The sequence below is a fragment of the Zalophus californianus genome, chromosome 17 (genome assembly GCF_009762305.2).
Source record: "Zalophus californianus isolate mZalCal1 chromosome 17, mZalCal1.pri.v2, whole genome shotgun sequence".
In the NCBI taxonomy this organism is placed as follows: domain Eukaryota; kingdom Metazoa; phylum Chordata; class Mammalia; order Carnivora; family Otariidae; genus Zalophus; species Zalophus californianus.
The window spans coordinates 41,812,267-41,830,891 of NC_045611.1; positions in this window are offsets into that span (position 1 = coordinate 41,812,267).

Here is an 18,625-nt window from a genome sequence, read left to right on the forward strand (position 1 = left end):
ATTATCACTGTACACCCCCTACCCCCACCAAATGGCTAAAATAAAATGACTGACGATACCACGTTAGTGAGGATGTAGAGTGGAGTATATTCATTTGGTAGGGCCGCTGTAACAAAGCACCACAGACTGAGTGGCTTAAACAACAGAAATGTATTTCCTCACAATTCTGGAAGCTGGAAGTCCAAGATCAAGGTGTCAGCTGGGTTGGCTTCTTATGAAGGTCTTGGCTTGTAGGGGTCCATCCTCTCCCTATGTCTTCATATGGTCTTCCTCTGTATATATCAGTGTCCTAATTTCCTCTTCTTATAGGGACAGTCGTATTGGATCCCAGGCCACTCTGATGACTATTTCATTACCTCTTTAAAGACCCTGTCTCCAGGGGTACCTGGATGGCTCACTTGGTTAAGCATCTGCCTTCAGGTCAGGTCATGATCTCAGGGTCCTGGGATCGAGCCCTGCATTGGGCTCCCTGCTCAGTGAAGAGTTTGCTTCTCCCTATGCTTCTCCCTCTCTCTTTCTCTCTCAAATAAGTAAATAAAAAAAATCTTAAAAAAAAAAAGAGGGGCGCCTGAGTGGCTCAGTCATTAAGCTCTGCCTTCGGCTCAGGTCATGATCCCGGGGTCCTGGGATCGAGCCCCGCATCGGGCTCCCCGCTCTGCGAGAGGCCTGCTTCTCCCTCTCCCACTCCCCCTGCTTGTGTTCCCTCTCTTGCTGTGTCTCTGTCAAATAAATAAATAAAAAATCTTTTAAAAAAAAAAAGACCCTGTCTTCAAATACAGTCATATTCTGAAATCCTGGGGGTTAGGACTTCAATGTATGAATTATTTTAGGAGGATACAGTTGAGCCCATAACCTGGAGCAGCCGAACCTCTCATATACTGGGAGTGTGGATTGATATAAGTCCTCTGGAAAATGGCTGGGCACCACCTAATAAAGCCAAACAGACACAGGCCCGGGGATGATTCCATTTCTAGTTGTATACGCAATAGAAATGCAGACACAGCCACATCAAAAGGCATGTATGAGAATGGTCATGGAAGTATTCCTAACTGCCCCCAACTGGAGACAAATCAAATATCCACAGTGGAAAAATGGATAGATAAATTTTGGCATATTCATACAGTAGAATTCTATAGAATAATAAAAACGAACGATCTGTTGGCACTCCCACCATAGGTGAATCTCATGAGCATAACATTGAATGAAAGGAGCCAGATACAAAAGCGTACATTCAGCACATTCTGTAGAATCGCATTGACACTAAGTTCAAAAATAAGCAAAACTACTCCATGGTGTTCCAGGAGGGAGAAGGAGAGTGACAAGGGGCCGGGAAACACAAGGGGGCTTCTCTCCCTTGATCTGGGTGCTTGCCTGGTGCAATCTCATTGAGTGGGCACTTAGGTTTGTGCAATTTTCCTCAGTATATTAGTTCAGTAATGAAGATAAAGCCCTAACCCAACTGATCCCGCTCTGCAACGGATTTTAAAAAGCCACCTTTATCAGGACAAAGACCACGTCCCTGTTTTCTGTCCATGTCAGGTAGGAGGCCATGAGGACAAATTGGCATTATTCTCTCCCAGCTGCTCACGCCACTTTGAATTCAGTTCCTCAGCAAGTTTGAGAAATTTCTCCCCAAAGACTATACCTCGCATGGACAAAAGAACATTAAGTTGACTATTCTTAGAAAGAGGAGCTTAGATAAGGGGACTACTTTTTATGATGGCTTTGAGACAGGATTCAGGAGAGAAAAGAGCTCGGGTAAACAAGACAAGAATAGAGTCTAACAAATTCACACAGGCAGCGTCTTCATCCCCGAAGGATCTAAACCTAATTTTCAGCACAGATTCCTCTTAAGGACTTAGATTCTTTATTCCCAACTGATTTTTTCAGCTGAATTTGGGCATTAGTTTGCAGCACCATTCCCAAAGCCCTCCTTTCGCTGCCTCTTCCTGACCCCACAGGGCAGAGCTGAGCGCCAGAAGCTTCAGCTTTGGAAGCCTCTAGTTTTGATGTAACAGGAAAAAAAAATTGAGCTAACTGGAGAGTTACCTTTGGAACGCTAAGATTTGGCATCTATGGTCCTCATAGGTGGAAGTTCCCCATAGTTCCCCATCCCATGTGATTCTGGGAGTATCTGGCTCCTTTCATTCAATTCTGTATCCAAAACCAGAATTGTTTTTCATGACAATCTCAGTTTTACAAAAACCCCAGAATTGCAGGTGGGGATTTCCTCCTACACAGGTGCCTCCTTGGCCCAAGGCCACACGACTCTTTTGCTTTTCCGGGTTAAGGAGAGCAAAATCCTGGCAGGGGTCAAGGGCGCTTTTGGAAATAGGATGGTGATTCCTAAACCCGTAGAAGAAAACACACTCTATTCCCAGGTGCGTCCCACTCGCTCTTGCTCGGACATGTTTTGGACCGATAGGCCCCTTTTAAAACATAATTCATTCAGTATGTCACTTGGGTGGGTTTTACTTAAATTTCAAATTAAAAAAAAACACTCCCTGAAGGAACAAATTTCATGTCAAGAGATGGCGACTGACTTTTCTCCTCAGTCTAAGTCGGACTGCCTCTCTGAGCACATATCCATACATAATCCTTGCGAAGTGGCTGGGAGGAGGGGAGAAGACATTTCCCCAAAGAACAACTGTGGTTATATCTACAATAGCACGTCCTAAGAGGAAAAATGAACCTGCAGCTCTCAGAGCAATGAGACACCTGTAGAAAGCCATTCTAGATAATTGTGTTGTCTTGGCATACTGGCGGGGGGGGGGGGGGGGGGAGAGGGGGGAGTTGATTATCTTGATTACAAATCCGCTCCCACACACCAAGGCCTACTCTGACCATCCTACTTAAATGTACTCAGTGCCACCATCTTTCCTCATTATTCTTCCCCTCCGACCCCCCCAAGATTTACCACCTTTTAATACAGTGAGGAATGTGACCCCAGGAAGGCAAAGATCTCCTTCCGGTTTGTTCCCTGCTACATACTAAATGCCTAGGACCAAGCCTTGCACGTAACGAGCACTCAATAAATGCTCAGGGACAATTTGAAAATTCAGTACCTTCATTAACCAAGTGCCAAGCCTCCTAATCTTCTTGCCTCATCTTGAACTGAAAACTTTGATTACTGAAAAACAGAACTAGACCCGTACATAAAGGGAACAAACTGATGGTGGGCAGAGGGAAGGAGGTGGGGGGTGGGGAAAAAGGATGAAGGGAAGGGGGGGTACAGGCTTCCAGTTTTGGGATGAATCAGTCACAAGGATGAAAGGTACAATGTAAGGAGGAGAGCCAATGGTATTGTAATCGTGTTGTATGGTGACGGAAGGTAGCTACGCTTGGGGCGAGCATAGTATAATGTATGGACCCTTCCAATCACTACTTTATACCCCTGAAACTAACATGCGTGTCAATTTTACTTCATTGGAAAAAAAATCAGTCTTTGCTATTATGCAAAGGATATTGTAACATATTTTCCAGAGACAGAATTGGGTTATGTTACCCTATCCTTTTATAACGCATTTAAAATACACTATTATTGGGGCGCCTGGGTGGCTCAGTCTTTAAGCATCTGCCTTCGGCTCCTGGGATCGAGCCCCGCATCGGGCTCCCTGCTCAGCAGGAAGCCTGCTTCCCCTCTCACACTCCCCTTGCTTGTGTTCCCTCTCTCGCTCTCTCTGTCAAATAAATAAATAAAATCTTTAAAAAAAATAAATAAAATACATTATTATTAACAAATATTAATCTAATATGAGGGTATAAAAATTCTGGAAATTAAAAAAAACTTACGTATGTAAACATACATCCTCTATGATGTAAAGCAAATTTGGGGTTAATTGAAGATTCTCTAAAGACAAACTCAAAGACACAACACATTTGTCTTTAATCATGGCATGAAGTGTCTGTTTGAGGAACACCATATGAAAAGTGCATGTCCAATTGTGATTGGTAAGACCATGTAGAGGATGCCTGGTTTGTGCCAGACCTCTAATTTCCCCCTCTAATGGGGAAATTAGAGGTCTGGCACAACCCTTCAAGATAGTGTTACACATCCTTCAAGATAGTGTTACCATCCACATCTGTAGATGAGGAGACTTAGGCCCCAAAAGGAGAACGAACTGGCCCAAGGTCACACGGATTTCAGATGATAATCTGGTTTTGTTCAACACCAGGGTCTATCCCCAGATGCTGGCTAGCTCTCCAGAAGAGCGCCCAATGCCATTTCACGTGATATTCACATATGTCATTGGTTTCATATTCTTAGTCAACACATATGTTTTGAGTAATTGTTATGTTCTTAGCACTGTGCCGGCTTCCTTGGAGATTGCTCTAAGAAGCCTGCCCTCTCACTGGGAGGCACTCATGAACCCCAGGGAGACCATGTGAATGGAGGAGTGGGACCCACATGGATGCTAGGGGAGTTCTGAAGAGGGAGGAACCCTCATGGGCTGGGCTCCTGACCCTAATCATGGAGTGCCCCTTTGCCTTGTAAGCCAGGCAAGGCCATGGGTTGAGTTTGGAGCTCAGCTTCTGTCTCCCCTCACAGTGGCACCTCAGTGTTCATGAGAAGTGACCTCTCGCCACCGTGTGGTCTCAGCTGTGACTGTAGGCTGTTGCCTCCTGCAGCCCACCAGCCTCTGTGGAAGCCAGAGAGGCAAATCCTTCCTCTCTTGGATGCTGGTGGGATGTGAGGAGGCATGGGACAGCCAAGTGTGGGGCCCATGGCCAGCACCTTGGATCTTGCGTGAGTGACACAAGGATGGCAGGCCACTTGTAGGCATCAATGACAATGGTGGATGGAGGTCAAACCAAAGGAGCCATGTCTTGATTGGCTGCTTCTGGGATGAGGCAGGGACAAAGACCCCTGAGAACAGGTTCATCCCCTCCCAAGTCTGGGAGTCTAAGAGGTCTTCCCACAAACCCCTTTGCAGTTGACACAGTCCTAAATTCCTTGTCCAGTTTTGATTGGAAATGTGAGTTTTTTCCTTTACCCTTTATCCGGAACTTAACATGGATGGGTATCGTTCATGAGAAAAAACATTCTAGGGACGCCCATCACTGAATCAGAGGGTGAAGTCTGCTTTTAGGAAATGGTTGTTCGCTTACTCAGATGCTTTCTCCATCAGTTGGAGTGTGTCTGATTCTTACCTAATAATTCTGTATTCCTCTGAAGTTCCCTGAAGCTTGGTAATCGCACAAGAAGCCACCAGGAGTCATGGAGTCATAAGCGACCTCAGGCCCTCCAGGCTGAGCAGGGCTCAGCCTCGGGTAGTAAGGAGGGCAATGCCAGGGCCCTGGGTACCCTGCCCATCTTGCTCTGTGGGATGATGCAGGGAGAGGCTTTCCTATATTTTGGCCCAGAGCACAAGATCTTATCTGCAAAACCACAACACATCACTCTGGCCGGTCCCGAAACCATTAAAGAATTAAGCCCGGGATGACCCATTTATTGGGTGAATGAAGGCTGCACGCTCCAGCACTGTTCATTACCTTCCACAGTGTGATGTGCTAATTCACAGAGTATATTTTCAGTGCACATCTGCCCCTTTAAACTCTGCACCCATAACTACAGTGTACAACTGTAATTTGAATTCATCAAAGCCAATTATTCCAGTTCCTTTTTTTCAACTCAGGGTTTTTTTTTTTATTTTATTTTAAGTTGTCATGGGAAAATAATTCTTAATAAATCCCTTTAAGCACAGGGAACTAGGGCAATTACAGACATTTTAAGAATTATTGAAACATTTTAAAGTTTTTTGATTTATGTTCCAAAGGACATAAGTAATCCTTTCTTCTTCTTCGTCTTCTCCTTTTTTCTTTTTGGAAGAGCTTCAGTTAATTTCAAGGACAGACATTGGGCACACAGATTGTTCAAATCTAATTAATTATCTGGCTTTGCCCACAACAGTCACACCTTCAAAACATTGAGGTTGTAGCTAATCATCTGAAATTCTCCCACACTGAAATAATTGCACACACCCTTTTGGGCCATGACAGATATATATACTGGGTGAATTACAAGAAGGGAAGGCACACCCCCAGAGGGAAATCAAGTTTTGTTTGTTAGTGACTCATCAATTTAATCATGTATTAAATATTCAATATCTGATGTAAAACATTAAAAGTCCTGAGGTAGTACCTTGAAGCAAAAAAATATACTAGTAGGGTTATCCAATTGTATTAGTGTTTTTTGTACCCCCAATTAGATTAGAAAATCCCACAGCTGGGGAAAGCGAGGCTGGGAAGGTCCCAGGGATGGTACAGCTCACTGAACCTGATGAGGCTGAGGGGTGGGTTCCTTTCAGTTTATGATCCACGGGAAGCTGAAGGCCAGTGACCGTTGGCCATTGGAGAGCTCTCCCCATGCCCAGGGACATTCACTTGGAATTAATTGACTGCATTAAAGCATGCATCAAAAAATGAATACAGGGTTTATGACTCATATTTGCAGTTAACCTAAAAAGTACTTGATTTTTCCATGCATTGATAAGCTTTAAAAATAGAAAGAGAAGGGAAAAATTGACCCTGAAACCTAAAAGCTAGAATGTGGCAGCCATACGTCTCTCACGGTTGAGAGCCAAACCCTTTCAGTTTATCCCATAAGAAGACCTGGTATACCAGGTTAAAAAATAAAACCATAAACTCTGTCAGAGTCAAAGTTGAGTTAGTGCTATGTAGGTCTGGAGCACAAATACAAAATGAAGTGTTAGCACGGGCCATGACATGCCCCGGGAATTATCAGATGCATCTTTTCTTTGGCACAGAAGTTTGGAATTCACGGCTCCAAAGAAAAAAACTGCTTGTCAATCCAGACTTTGGATCCTGACACTGGCAGCCAGCTCCGTGATAATTCCATGTGTGAATCGAGTGGTTTCTAAAGGCAAGAGAGCTCTCCCTGTGGGGCTCAGGTACTGTTGCCAAGGGGGCATCTTCCAGCCATGTTTCCTAAGATCAGCTATGATCAAGAGAAGCTGGTCTCGAGGAGGATGCCCTGCGTAAGGTGAGAGAGATGAGCCGCGAAATTAAGGCAATATTAATACAAAAGCTGGACAGCGCAGGCCAAAAGATGGACTTCCACCTAATGATCATTGATGATTCAAGGGAAATCGGTGTTTGGATTTGTGTGTCTGAGTATAAGTGCCAGACTAGGATGGTCTAAGGCTGATCTTCCATTTTCTGGTGCACAGTGGGCCATGAAGGACCACCCCCCGCCCCGCCTCAGCCCTCAGTCCCAGCACCAAGCCCTTCTGATGCAGGGCTAGTCCCAAAGTGCCCCAGCCTCTTGCCTTCACCCTGAAAGCAGTCTGAAGAAGAAATTCACACTAAGCAACCAATTGCTGACGAAAGGTTAATTTGTGGGAGGTTCTCATTATCCTAGGATAAAGAGTATCACATGCACACACGCGCAAACACCCACAAAAAGTTGGAGTGAATCTAAAATTCCTTAAAACAGGAACCAAAATTTCATACTAGAGTGAAAAAAAGCTATGACTGGGGCTTTGCCTTGAATATTAAACAAGCATTTCCCTTATATTTTGTTTTATAATTCAGGAAAGTCAATTTTGTTTTCTATTTCAGAAAACCTGGGGTAAAATTGCAATCATGCACAGTCCTTGAACAAAGAATGTGTCAGGTGTTGATGGGTGAGGTTCTGTTTATGGTGTGTGATGATACTCTATGGATTTCCCCTTAGACTGTGGCAGTGTGATAACACTTTATTCATTTTCCCCCAGAGTTTCCCTTTGCTTTAAACTCATTCTGTTCCATGTCAGTCTCCTTTATCCCTCGATTTCCCCTCCTCAGTTGGTCACCTCTCCAAATCTTGCCCCATCCACCTCTGTCAAGGACTTTGCTTGTGATACAAGCGATCAATATGACTTGGACAGACTGTGTGAAATCTGTCCTTTTTTTTGCAACTTCACGTCAGGTTAGATTTATTGTATGTGTATGCCAGTCCGTTGCCCCAAAGAACTGACCCCTCGAAAGGGTCACACGAAAGGCAAAATCGCTCCCCTGTTGGGTCAGGAGTTGTGTAAGGGAGAATTAGTTTTGACCATGGCAAATTCATCATCCATGGCCATTCATATTTTCATGTTATGATTATCTTGGATTCTCTGAGCAACTTTGTAAATATCAGGCTTTGGGTAAAGAAATCCCCTTTTTACTTCCCAGAACTGAATGATGGCCCATTTATTCTTTTCCAATAATATAAGCCTAATCTTGAACTGAAGCCTAAAACTATAAATTTTCCTGAGTAACTAAAGCTTTGGCCATATCCTCAAAATTTATTTTATGCTGTTCTCATAATTATTTTCCGAGCATAACTGAAATTGCCATTTTTATTATATCTGAAAGATTTATTATACCCAGAAGATTTTCTTAAAGATAATTTTTCTTTTGATTTGTAAGTTATTCAATTATTTTGTTGATCCTTTTATTTAATATCTAGTTTTAATTGCATTGCAGACAATAGAAGCTCTATTTTTTTGGAATATATTCACATTTCCTTTTTTGCCTAATGTAAATTTGTGTGTGTGTGAAGGCTTAGTGGATATTTGAAAAGAATGCATGTTCTTTGACCAATACAGCACTGATACATTTTAGGTATTACGTCACAGTTATATGTTGTTATTCAGATCTTTTATGTCTTTTAAAAATAAAAGACACAATTTACATTTCATATAATGCACTGATTTTGAGGCATACAATTCAAAGTTTTCTGGTATATTCACAAGGTTGTACAACCACCGCCATATTCTAATTTCAGCCTAACCTTGAAATCTACTTCAGATTTATAATGACTTAGTCCCAGTGGAATAGACACTTTAATCCTAAAAAGCTCCATTCTGCCCCCTCTTTATGTTATTATTGTTATAAATATTACTCCTCTATATGTTAACAACTCAATAATACATTGTTATGATTAATGCATTAGGTAGTCTCCCGCATTTTTAAGAAATAGAGAAGAAAGGAAAGCAAGTACAGTTGACCCTTGAACGACATAGGTTTCAATTGCATGGGTCCACTTATATGTTGATTTTTTTACGGTACAGTCCTGCAAATATATTTTCTCTTCCTTGTGATTTTCTGAATAACATTTTCTTTTCTCTAGCTTCCTTTATTGTAAGAATATAGTAGGTATTACATAGAACATACAAAATATGTGTTAACCGAGAGTTTATGTGATCAGTAAGGCTTCCCGCCAAGAGTAGGCTATTAGTGGTTAAGTTTTGGGGTAGTTAAAAGTTAAATGCAGATTTTCACCTGCAGGGGTGGTCAATGTCCCCTAACCCCTGCATCATTCAAGGGTCAACTGTGTATATTTTTAGAGTTGTTATAGTACCTTCTTATTGACCCTTTCTGGTTCTCTTCATTTATTCCTGTAGATTCAGATTACCACCTTGTGTCCTTTCCTTACCCCTACAGCTTTGCTCCTACTTTCCTTCTATGTAAAGTTATTGTCAAATATATTGTATTTCAGTGTATTATAGACCCAACAATACAATTACATACACATTGCTTTATAAATCAGTTTAGGGAAAACAGGAGAAGAAATATATAATTATGTGCTGTCTTTTGCAATTACTACGTAATTACCTTTACCAAAGCTCTGTGTATGTGTGTGTGTGCGCATGCACGTGCATTCAAATTACTGTCTGAGGTCACTTACTTTCTGCCTGAATATATTTTGTCAGTCAGGTGGGCTTATCAACAAATTGTCTCAGGTTTTGTCTATCTCAGAATGTCTTTATTTTGCCTTCATTTTTTAAAGATAATTTTACTGGATATGAGATTATTGGTTTGACAATATTTCACTTTCCACTTATCTCTGGCTTCCATTCTTTCTGATTAAAAGTCAGCTGTTAATCTTGCGGGGGCATCCTCATCTGGGATGGGTTGTTTTCTTTTGCTGCTTTAATGATTTTATCTTTGTCTTTGTCTTGCAACATTTTTACTATGATGTGTCTGGGTGTGGATCTCTTTGTTTATCATACTTGGAGTTTGTCGAGCTTCTTGGCTACAAAGATTAATGTTTTTCATAAAATTTGGGAAGATTTAGCCATTGTTTTTTCAAATACTTTTAATGTTCCTTTCTTCTCTTTCAGCTAATTCCTTTATGTGTATTTTGGTGCATATAATGACATCTCACATTTTTCCAAGGCTCTGTTAATTTTTTGTTTTCTACTTTATTATTATTTTTTTTACCCTCTATAGATAGATGTTGACCTATGTTTAATTTCACTGATTTGTTTCTGCCAACTCAATCTTCTGTTGAGCCTGTCTCTCTAGTGAAGTTTTCATTTTGATTATTATACTTTTCAACTCCAGAATTTCTGTATTGCTGTTTAAGTAATTTTGTTTCTTTATTGCTGTTCTCTGTTTGATGAGACATTGCTATCATCCTCTCCTTTAATTCCTTAAGTATGATTTCCTTTAGTTTTTTGAACATATTTGTAGTAGCTGCTTTGAAGTTTTTGTCTATTTAACCACCTAGACCCCTTCAATGCCATGCCTTTGAAATATTTATCTGCTTGACCTGTCAGAAAAAAAAAAAGAGGCATATTAATATATCCCATTAAAAATGTGGTTTTGTACTTTCTTCCCTCATATTTCTAACTTTTAACTTTCCAAATTTCAATGCTGTTACGAGACACATAAATGCTTTTTCTTTCTATTTCGGTGTTTTTTAAACACTGAGCAGCTATAAATTAATACTTGGCATAATGAATGTCAGAATATGTACCCATCCAATTTAAGCAAAAGAACATTATCACTCATTTTTTCACTTTTTATTTTAAAGAATGAATTTGGAGGATTCAGTCTCCATAGTAAAGACATTTACTACGATCACAGCTGCTTTAATAGCTATGACTTAAGGGTATATTTTGATTTTTTGGGTAGGATAAGTATCTCTTGAGTACTTTTTCCTAAGTCTGTAGTGAATTCAGAGGGTACCTTCTAAGGTCTTCGGAGTCTAGATATGCTGAGGTCAGACAGAGCATGTAGGTCTTTCTTTAGAAAGAAATAGTTTTGGTCTTAGTCTTCATAGAAACAACCACAAAAAGACACTGGACAGAATTTTAGCCTCCAGCTTCTCTGGGCCACATGATGCTCTGACATTTCACTTCTCCAGAGTCAATTCTCTTTCCTATTCTTGTTACCTCCAATTTCACACTTAAATGTATCTGTAGGGGCACCTGGGTGGCTCAGTTGTTAAGTCTCTGCCTTCAGCTCAGGTCATGATCCCAGGGTCCTGGGATCGAGCCCCGCGTCGGGCTCCCTGCTCAGTGGGGAGTCTGCTTCTCCCTCTCCCACTCCCCCTGCTTGTGTTCCCTCTCTCGCTGTCTCTGTCTCTCTGTCAAATAAATAAATAAATAAATCTTAAAAAAAAAATCTGTAAACCACTGTCTTGCCGTTGACTCCTTGGGGATGAACTTTCCTTCCGATTTACAGAGTAAAAACAAACCATAATATGAGAACTTCTCAACTTTCTAATGGCAAACTTACAAACCTGCACCGAAATCTACTCTTTCCTCTTCTCCTCTTGTTAAAATGGAAGGACCGTCCTGCCCTCCCAGGCTCTGTGAAGCGAGATGTGGTCCCATGCCCTCCCTTCCCCTTAGGAAATAGCTCCTGCCGTCCTTCCTATCTGTGTTTAAACATGCCTGTCCCTCTCACCCTTACACACACACACACACACACACACACACACACACACACACACACACACCCTTTCACTCCAGACTTCCCTGCAGCTATCCTGCTATCTCCTCTTGCTTCACTTGTGGAAAAAGCTGTCTAAACTCATCATTTCTTCTCCTCCTACTCATTTCTCAGTCTGTCACCTGTCACCTGTTACCTGTTAAATCTTTACTAATATTCTTGCCTCTGATCTTGCTTTCCTTCAATCTGTTTCTCACTGTAGCAGCCAGAATAATCCTTTTAAGATGCAAATTTGGACACATTCTTCCTCTCCTTTAAAGGCTTTCATGACTTCTTATTGATTTCAAGATAAGATCCAAACTCCTTGGCAAGGCCTCCACTGTCAGTCTCCTTAATCTCCTCAGCCCTCTCCAACTCCAGGCTCTGGTCACAGCTTGCTTCTCACTGTCCCTGACTGGTTCACTGTGCCTCCCCTGGTCTTTCATTTTGCACCTTCGCCAGGCTCACTCATACTTACCTCTTGCACTCCAGGGAGAAAAATGGGACGCCTTTTCTGACCTCTACCACTCCAAGACCAGATGAGGCCCCTTCCTCTTTATTTCCCTGGCACCTGGTACTTTATCCCTACTGTGTGGTGCTTACCATATCACACTGTTTATTTCTCTCTGTCTCCAACTAGACAGAAAACTCCTGGGAGTAAGGATCATTCCTAATCACCATCTCACACCAACATTGAGCAAAGTGCCTAGCACATATCAGATGGACTGTAGATTTTAAAGTAAATGAACAAATAGCTCCTGTAATAGCCTGGAAGGTCAGCATCATCTGTGATTTTTTTTTTTTTTTTTTTTTTGGCAACTAAAGAAGGCTGTTTGTTTTTATTGTGGTGAAAAAAACACATATCATAAAATGTACCATCTTGACCATTTTCAAATGTACAGTTTAGCAGAGTTAAAGTGCATTTACATTGTTGTGAAACAGGTCTCCAGAATATTTTCTCTTGCAGAACTGGAACCCATACCCATTAGAGAACAATTACTCTTTCTCCTCTTCCCCTCCCTCTATGGCCTGTATCTATGAATTTGACTCCTTTAGATACCTCATGGAATGGAATAGTTCAGTATTTGTAATTTTGTGACTGGCTTGTTTCACTTAGCGTCGTATCTCCGAGTTTCATCCATGTAGCATGTTTATAGGATTTCCTTTCTTTTCATTATTTTTATTTAAATTCAATTAATTAACAGATAAGGTATTATTAGTTTCAGAGGTAGAGTTCAGTGATTCATCAGTCTTATATAACACACTGTGCTCATTACATCTGGTGTCCTCCTTAACGTCCATCACCCAGTTACCCTCTCCCCCTACCCGCTCCTGCCTAGTTTGTTTCCTATGATTAAGGGTCTCTTATGGTTTGTCTCCCTCTCTGATTTTGTCTGGTTTTATTTTTCCCCTCCCTTCCCCTATGCTCCTCTGTTTTGTTTTTTAAATTCCACATATGAATGAAATCATATGATAATTGTCTTTCTCTGATTGACTCAGAATTTCCTTTCTTTTTAAGGCTGCAGAGTACTCTGTTGTATAGATATGACACATTTCGTTTATCCATTTACCCGCTGATGGACATTTGGGTTGCTTCCACCCATTGGTGACTTTTTATGATTTTCTATGGTATTTATAATTCTGGGTTTTTTTTATAAGTTTTTGACCCTACAACATTCAAATATAGTACTTCAGATAATATAAGCAAACATATGCTTTCTAGAAATACAAAGTCTTTATTAAATATAATATTTTATTGTTATAAAGTTATTCTACTCTTTCTAATAAAAATTTTATCATTAGAATCATATATATTTCACAGTATAAATCCTTGTTAAGAACAAAAACACTTATATAAGACTAGGTATCAATCAGTTCAATTTATACAGAAGAATGAAGCTAATAAAATTCATCTTTATAAGGTCAAATTAACTTAGAAGTATACAATTCTTACTTGAGAGTCTGCAACTACATATATAAAAATCATATATGCAAACTATATATAACATATCTGTATAAAATCAGTCAACAAATGGTAACATAATATCATATATAATTTACAATATATATATCTCTTCCAAAGCTAAGTGTGTATCTCTTTTTGAAAGAAGGAACACAAGAAATTAATATTGATTTTATTCAAACAACAGACAGCCCAGAGGAGAACATTTTTAATCGACACCTGAGATCAGGTGGGGATGGATAGAGTTCTGTGCACTAATGGTCACATTACAGTGCAATCCATACAAATAGACATTTGGTTCCTCAAGGGATAAAAAGGCAAAAGAAAGAAAGGTGACCAAAAAAAGAAAAATCCAGTAATAGTCTGAGTCGTCATCCTGTTCCTTTAAGCAATTACCCATGTTAGGCCTATCTTTTCTTCCAAGCATCACCTTCATTTCTTCTTGTTGAGCTTTGAGAATTTGGTCACCACTGGTTGGGGCTAATTCAAACGGACATTTAAATAAGTTCTTTAGCTGCTATTGTTAACAATGATACAATGTATTTCCTTGTATCTTTGTTGGCATGTGTGATGGTCTTTTAGAATAAATGACTGAATTGAAATGATCAGGTCAAAGGTATGCACACTTCTAGGGTTTCTATTGCAAATTGCCAAATAGTCTATAAAATCAGAAAGATTTTATAAAATTACTTTCCCACTGACCAATTTACCTTCTCGCTAATGCCATTTGGTAACATGTTTTTTGATTATTTTTAATCATAGATAGAATATGGTATCTCATTGATTTAATTTGCATTTGTTTAATAAAAGATATTTTTTCATGTCTCAGGCCATTAGTATGTCTTGTGAAACGCTTGTTGATATCCCCTACCTTTGAATATTGTGGCGTTCATCTTCTGATTGATTTTCTTTTTTTTTTTAAGTAGGCTCCATGCCCAGCATGGAGTCCAGTGTGGAACTTGAACTCAAGACCTTGAGATCAAGAGCTGAGCTGAGATCACGAGTCAGATGCTTAACCGACTGAGCCATCCAGGCGCCCCTGATTGTTAAGAGTTTCTTGTATGATAAGGAAATTGATACCTTGTTATATGTTGCAAATACTTCTCTAGTTTCTCATTTGTTACTAATTTTATTTATAGTATATATGTATATATATAAAGATTTTATTTATTTGACAGAGAGAGACACAGCGAGAGAGGGAACACAAGCAGGGGGAGTGGGGGAGGGAGAAGCAGGCTTCCTGCTGAGCAGGGAGCCTGATGTGTGGCTCCATCCCAGGACCCTGGGATCATGACCCGAGCTGAAGGCAGATGCTTAATGACTGAGCCACCCAGGCGCCCCTCCTTTGTCTTATTTTTTTTTTTGCCAATTTTATTTCATTTTATTTTTTTAATTTTATTTTATTATTATGTTAATCACCATACATTACATCATTAGTTTTTGATGTAGTGTCCTCTGTCTTTTTTTGACCTGGGAGTCAAAGTTAGGTAACCTCCACGTGGCAGGTTCCTGTCCCATAAGGAAGCAACTTGCTAACATCTGTGGGAGCCGTGGGGCAGGGGTTGGGTGCTAATCAGGGAAATTTTTCTTGCTGTCTGTTGTGCTTTGGGAAGTGTTACCTCTTGTTGGCCACTGGCTCCTCTCTGGCAAGGATAACCCGTGGTATCTGCCTAACAATGCAGTGGGTGGTACAGGGGATGAGGGAGGGGCACCTGTCTCTTCAGCACAATGGCGGCTTCTACTCCCAAAACCCCAGCAAAAGCTGATCTGACCCTGGAACAGTGATCAAAATTAGAAAATTAACATTGACATGGTACTAGTAACAAATCTCTAGACCCAATTCGATTTTCTCCAGTGACCCCACTAATGTCCTTTTTATGGTCTAGAATTCAACCTAGCATTCCATGTTACCTTCAGCTGTCTCCTTAGTTTCCTCTAATCTGGGACAATTTTGCAGCTTTTCCTTGTCTTTCATGACCTTAACTTTTTTTTTTTTTTTTTTTTTTTTTAAGTAGACTCCTGGCCCAGTGCAAAGCCCACCACGGGGCTTGAACTCATGACCCTGAAATCAAGACCTGAGCTGAGATCGAGAGTGAGATGCTTAACCAACTGAGCCACCCGGGTGCCCCTGACCTTAATATTGTTTAAGAGTACTGGTCAGTGATGTTATAGGATGTCCCTCAATTTGAATTTAGCTGACATTTTCTCACAATGAGATTGAAATCATGCATTTTTGGCAAGAATGCCCCAGGAGTCATGTACCTTTCCTGGTGCATTGTAACAGGGGTCTGTGATGTCAATATGTCGTAGTACTGATGATGGTAACTTTGCGAACTTGGTTAAGATGGTATCTTCCAGGTTTCTCCGATGTAAGATTATTAATTTTTAATTTTAATTAAAATTAAATTTAATTAAAAATAAAATTAATTATTAATTTTCCCATTGTAATTAATAAGTATCTTGCGGGGAGATACCGTGAGATTAGGCAACCATTCTGTTTCTCATTATCCTTTCACCCATTGATTTTAATATAAATTGATGATTCATCCCCATCACAGTTATTATGGCGGTGTTCATCTAAAGGTGATTCACTATTTCAATAACTCCTCCCACATTTAGTAATTGGAATGTGTTATAAGGAAGAGCTGTTTCTTTTCTGTGATTTATTGGGTTATTTAATTAGCTATTTATGTCAGTCTGAACTCATAGCTATTTATTTTATTCTGCAACTTACAATTCATGACTATTATTTATTTGGTCACTCAGTTGTCCCAGATTTGGCCATTGGGAATGCCTTCAAATTAACTCCTAAGTTCTTGTGATATGTCTCTATCAGTTTTGGAGCATTTTTTCACTTCCTGGCACCATGAGATGTGCCAGATTCTTCTTGTGTTTGCCCTGCCCAATTCTGGAATCAAGTACTTAACCAACGAACCCTAGTTCTGTTCACTGACAGAAGATATTTAGAAACCATGATTTGGTCTGTCGGTGGGATCATTACTACTGGGGTGTTTTTGCTTTTGGGTCCTCTCAGTGGACAAGGCTAGAGAACACACATAACTATGTTCTCACACACACCTATGCACATCTGTATTTATTTCTGTATCTATCAATCTGTGTATATACTACAAATCATGAATTCATCCTGATAAACTCAGATTCCAACCCAACACCACCTTTTCCCTCATCTGTAACTTCTTTCTCCAACAGTGAGAAACTCCATCTCATTGTGGATGAGATGTGTGTGGATGGTCTGTACCTATCGTCATGTGCTCACATGGTACGCACCCACCCCCGTGCTCACAGACGACATGTGCTATTCTTAAGTGCACAGGTGACATCTTAACTCATGGGATAACGAAGTCTGACATGTGGCGAAGGGCTGTATAATGGACATTCACGGTATTTACTAGTTACTATTTACTAACTGTTCAAGTTTAAACCATGTCAGATTATGCCAATGTATTTACTTGTTTGCTCAGTCCTAGCATGTACGTAAAATAGTTTCACAATTGCTACCATACCCCTTTGAAGAATTTAGTAACTAGTGCATATTATTTGCGTACAGTTATTTTTGTAGTTAGCCTTATCCAATCAAAATACTATTTTCTAAAGTTATTCAGGTTAGGTTCTGTCTTTGTCACAGTGTGGTTATGTTGTTCATTTGTAGTGCAGTTAGGTTCATTGGTTACTATTTGTACTTTACTTCGGGTTCCTCCCACGTCCTGGTTGGTGTTAACTATTTATTTCTGGGGTGTGTGAAACTTGACCGTGGTTCTCAGAGTCAGAGCTATACAAAAAGGTCCACTTACTCTCCGCCCATCTACTCTACCCTCTTTCCAATTCCCTTCCACCCTTGTAGATAACCAATCTCATTCGTTTCCAGTGTATGCATCCCGGGTTTCTTTTGCATTAATGATCCGCTGCCGAATCTTGATGGCAAATGGACAAATACAGTAGCCAAGGCTTAAAAAGACATGGTAATGAAGAGTACAGATTTCTCAAGGTGGAAGGTGTGGGTCAGTTGGACATGTGAGCTACTTTGACCAGAAGAGGTGCTAACCAAGGGTGAGGAAACTGTAGCACGGATGGGAGGGGAGGCGGGTGATGAATATTGGTGTAGCCTTGAGGACAATTGCAGCAGTAGGCACTGTAGTTCGTCTACTAGCTATCTTCTGGCAAATCTTTCCAGGAAAGGAGACCATCCAGAATCCTGGAGAAGCTCTTCACAGGTGGGATTAATTTATTGTTGGTAGTAAGTGGATTCAAGCCCTGGAAGAGGTGGACTGCAGTAGACGTCGTGGTGTAACCCTCCCCCCGCCACGCTTCCGGATCCCCATTCGGAACAGAGACACTCATGGCCTCCTGCCGCGTGCCCCCCTCATAAGTACCTGGCACAGCATTGTGCGCATAAAACAGAACCCTCTCTTTCTATGAGACAAGAACAGAGTATAGCAGACAGGAGAATAGCAAAAAGCACCACAGTGTGCATTTGAATGTTAAATCCTATGCCACTGAGAAGAAAGCAGAGGGCCAGCACGAACTAGAATAGTCAGCAAAGTTGAGATGGTCTCCAACCTCCCTCACCAAGTATTTCTTGGCCAGCTCCTGGAGCCCCACCACGAGGCACTGCAGCACTAACATGGTCCCATGACCATCATCAAGGTCTCTTGAGGACAGGCCCTTCGGCACAAACACTACTTCTGCTTCTTCTTTGCAGAGTTGATCCCACAGCCAAGGGGGCTGATTCATGATGTTTACAAAAGCACAAATCCTCCAGGCATCAAAGCAGCTCCCCTGGGCTGAAGAAATGGGATCATTCACAGAGGTGGGGGGGGGGGGGATGTCCCTGTCTTCACAAAGACTGCTACATTGTGCTTGCCTCTCCAAATCTCAGATGTTTCCCCAGAAACCTTTGCAAAGAAAAAAGAAGACAACGGGGCGTCTGGGTGGCCC